Source organism: Papaver somniferum, chromosome 4 (genome assembly GCF_003573695.1).
Source record: "Papaver somniferum cultivar HN1 chromosome 4, ASM357369v1, whole genome shotgun sequence".
NCBI classification, from domain to species: domain Eukaryota; kingdom Viridiplantae; phylum Streptophyta; class Magnoliopsida; order Ranunculales; family Papaveraceae; genus Papaver; species Papaver somniferum.
The window spans coordinates 31,451,635-31,455,632 of NC_039361.1; the positions used below are offsets into that span (position 1 = coordinate 31,451,635).

General features: G+C 38.8%; 1 long non-coding RNA gene across 1 annotated transcript; it reads right to left on the reverse strand.

Annotated features, from left to right (window-relative positions):
- Positions 1-779: 779 nt before the first annotated feature.
- LOC113275071 lies at positions 780-3,568 on the reverse strand. The gene is made up of 4 exons (XR_003323414.1): positions 3,271-3,568; positions 2,456-3,150; positions 1,289-2,335; positions 780-1,179 (listed from the first exon to the last, which is right to left on the reverse strand). It is a non-coding gene; the product is annotated as an uncharacterized LOC113275071 (long non-coding RNA).
- Positions 3,569-3,998: the final 430 nt, after the last annotated feature.

Genomic DNA, 3,998 nt, shown 5'->3' on the forward strand with positions numbered 1-3,998 from the left:
CAATTGCTATGAGATCTTATGTAACTACACAAGACACAATTGAAACAAAGATGATTCGATTCGATTGAACGACTCATGAATTTATAGACACGGTTTTCATAAAGCATTCCTTAGTAATTTAAGTTTCATGTTCAGAGCACATCTTTAGATCATAACCTCTTAAGTTCACAAACAAGTTCGCGGACTTAAGTAAACCGGTTGAGTTTTCCAAACTCAGCAGAAATTCTCGGAAAGAGAACTTCCGCCAGTTCGCGGACTGGGTTAGCGGACTGATTTCGCGGACTTAGCACACAAACGAGTTTTGGAAAATCCAGCAGAAATTCTCGGTCGAGAACTTCCGACAGTTCGCGGACTGAGTCTGCGGACTGGTTCGCCGACTTGGCATGCCAATTCCACAATCCTTCTGATTTCTCTTGATCAAAAAAGTTCGGAAACTTCGGTTCAAGGAATACATGGTTATGTAATCTAAACTCTCATTTCAATTATTGAGACATTCTCAGAGGACGTTATGTAGGTGTTATTCACAGACCGATTCACGTCAGAGCAATTCTCAAAGTGATTGAAACTTTTCATGACTTTCGTCACTAGGTGAAGATAAACTTGATCAAAGCGAAACGCTTTACCAACACACGATTTCGAGAAAAAGATAAGCAAAGAATGCTTAACTCGAAATGTCAAATGTGTATGATCTAGTCTATATAGCATACGAATTTTGTTTCATAAGAAATAGGAGATAGAAAAGATAGACTTTTGATTGATAGATAAGTTCAAGTCTCCACATACCTTTTTGTTGATGAAGTTCCACGGTTCCTTGTATAGATCTTCGTCGTTGTATGATGAATCGCCATGAAGTCCTTGAGCTCAACTACATTTTTCTATCCTACTCCGAGACTTAGCTATGCAGGCTAGAAATTAAGACTCATAATTTTGATTATTAACATTGACAAACATGCTTGAGATATCAACGCATGCGAGGTTGACCGAGCTATTCTCTAACAGAGGCAACTATCCCAAGTTGTCTCCATATATGGAGGCAACTATCCCAAGTTGTATCCATATGTAGACGCAACTTGTTCAAGTTGTCTCCAAATTTGGACGCAGCTAGCACAAGTTGTCTTCGGATATGGAGGCAACTAGCATAACTTGTCTCCAAAAGAAAAAGTATACACATGCGTGAACCTGGTTTGAGTCGAACAAACATCAGTCAGTTGTGCTGCCATTGCACCACGGATTCGTAGCTATTACTCTAAAATGTATGCATAAATATAATTTACCACTAAAGGTATACCTTAAATGCAGGCATAAACAAAGCCGTGATTGCTATTACAGCACCAGTCCTTTCCCGGACCATCTAAATCTCGACCAACACCTTTCTCCATTATGTGAAAGCATCACTAATTACCCCAAGAACTTTTCTCTTCTTCCTTGAATTATCTCACTGAAATCATTGGAAGCAGTCATCTCTATCTCTTTCGCCTGAAACCCCCTCACCAGCAGCAACTGTTCTAACCATATTCACCACCAACTGGACAGCTCACCCAACGATCCAACTTCCATCTTTTCTGTCAAAGAATAGCCACCACTTCCACATGAGAAATTCCCAACTTCCTGTACATTTTCTCCGAACCAAAATTGTGTAAAACCCATCTCTACCATCGACCAATATGTCCATCAGTACCACTGAATGTAACTGAAATTTGAAGACTAGAAAACCCCAAAATCTACTGAATACAATTAGTGTTGGTTGGGTATTCGCAGCACCACCAGTTAGCTCCACCAGCGAAACCCAATTCGACATTGAAGAATACCCATTGTTATTGTTGTAGAACATCACCAGGACTGAGACTCCACGCGTAGCTCCATCACCTGTCCATTTGAACCCACAACAAACCAACTGCGGCCACAATCAAACTCCATTATCTGTATCTTCACGGAAACTGCAGCCAAACTCTTCTCTCACAACTCCACAAAATGAACAGAAACAATCCTGTTCATGCCTTATGTTTGTCTAACTTCAGCTTCTTCTCAGCTCACCACAAGACCAGTTGCGATCAGCACGACTCTCCATTCTGTTCTTCATCTCCACTTCATCGACTGCAGCCATCACCACCACCGCTATGCACTAAATCTTGAAGCTTTGTGAATTAAGCTAGATTAGAATATTTTTTGTTTGTCAACCAGAGAGGGATGCTCATTTTAATCGACAACCACCATCGCCAATGCAACCATCCTCCATCTACTGCACGGTTCATTATACATGCCAGCCACACCTAAGCACAACTCCCATTTCGTTGTTACTTTAGCATTGTTGCTGCCACCATCTCCACTTCACTGACTGCAACCATCTTTGTATTGTCAATAAGAAGAATACAAAGGGTTCTGTGAATGCAGAATATATATGCAGATAAAGTAATACTAATAGATGAATATAATTTTTAAATTCATAGCATTTTACCCGTAAGCTTCATTAGTATCTTCTATGTCCGTGCATCACATAATAGCTTTCGTGGTTCCATAACCACATTTATAAGAGAAATTTACGTATATCACCACCTCCAACCGAAGCAACATCAATCACCAGTTCAACACCATATGAGACTGAAGCACCACCATTTTCCTCCATTGCAGCAGCAACCTAACATTCATCTAACTTTAACTCTGGCATCACTACTGTTAAATTTGCTTCAGCTCAATCATCAAGCAACCATCGCAGTACAACAACATCACCACAATGAGTTCATCCTCATTTCCTGTAACCTCTAATTCTAAACATCATCTAAATTAGTACTTCAGTTCAGCTTATCCTCCACCATCTGTATCAATTGAGTCCAAAATCACCGAACCACCAACAACAACTTTATCTCAAAAGCCAACAACAACTCAATCTCGTTTGTTGCCGTCAACTCAACCCATCATTATCTCACTAGAACATACAACAAAAAATAAGAATTAAATTCACCACCTAAAACAAACAACAATGTTATCTTTGAAACTTGAAATCAACTTATACAACTCTACGAATCTTCAAATCGAAATCACAAAATCAAAAGATCTGGGAACATGATCAATTATCAAATTCTGCTACTCCTGCTGGTGGTTGATGATTTCAATCGAATCACTCAATAACTCAAATCTCTCTCTCGAATCGCACTGGAAAATAAAAAGAAAAAAGTATAAGGAATCCATACCTGAATCTATTATCGATTAAGGTTTGGAAAAAGAATCAAGTACAGTTCAGTTGAGAATTGAAGAAATGAACGGATCAATTACCTGAAAATTACGTTTCTCATGCTCAATATTAGGTTTTGGAGATTAGTTTGTCGTTAGCTCATCTCTAGATTTAACTTTTATAGTTGAATCAAGTAAAAATAAATCTAAATTGATTGTTTAAAAGGTGGTGGTGGTGTTGCTGGTGGTGAATTCTGGTCGGAATATAAGAGGTTGTGCTGAAATTGTTGGTAAAATTGGTTGAGGTGGTGGTGGAATTAGAGGTGATGCTGAAGTGAAGGTGGTGGCGATGATAAAGTTGGTGGTGGTGGAGTTCGATTGTTCTCTCTCAGTTTTCTCTCTTTTTTTTCTTTTTTTTTTTTGCTGCAAACAAATGGAATTTTATTAAGATAAGGAGTTTAGGTTATCCAACAATAATTGTTCCTCTATAATATTACGAGGATTAACTGACCAGACCTGACTTACTCTAGACCTTATACTAAACTTGGCAAGCTTATCCGCTGCTTTATTACAAAGTCTAGGAATGTACTTGCATTCCCAGCCATGAAAAGACTTTAAAACTACTAAAACATCAAGCAAAATGCCTTCATTTTCCCATGCTATAACTGGTGATGCTTTGTTAATGTAATCTGCAATATTCTTTAGATCAGTTTCGAATATCACATTTGTAATCTGCATCTCTTTACTCCATCTGACAGCATCGAGAAGCGCCAGGCATTCAGCTTGCTCAGCATCTCTTATTCCTGCATAGCATTTTGTTGCGCATCCTC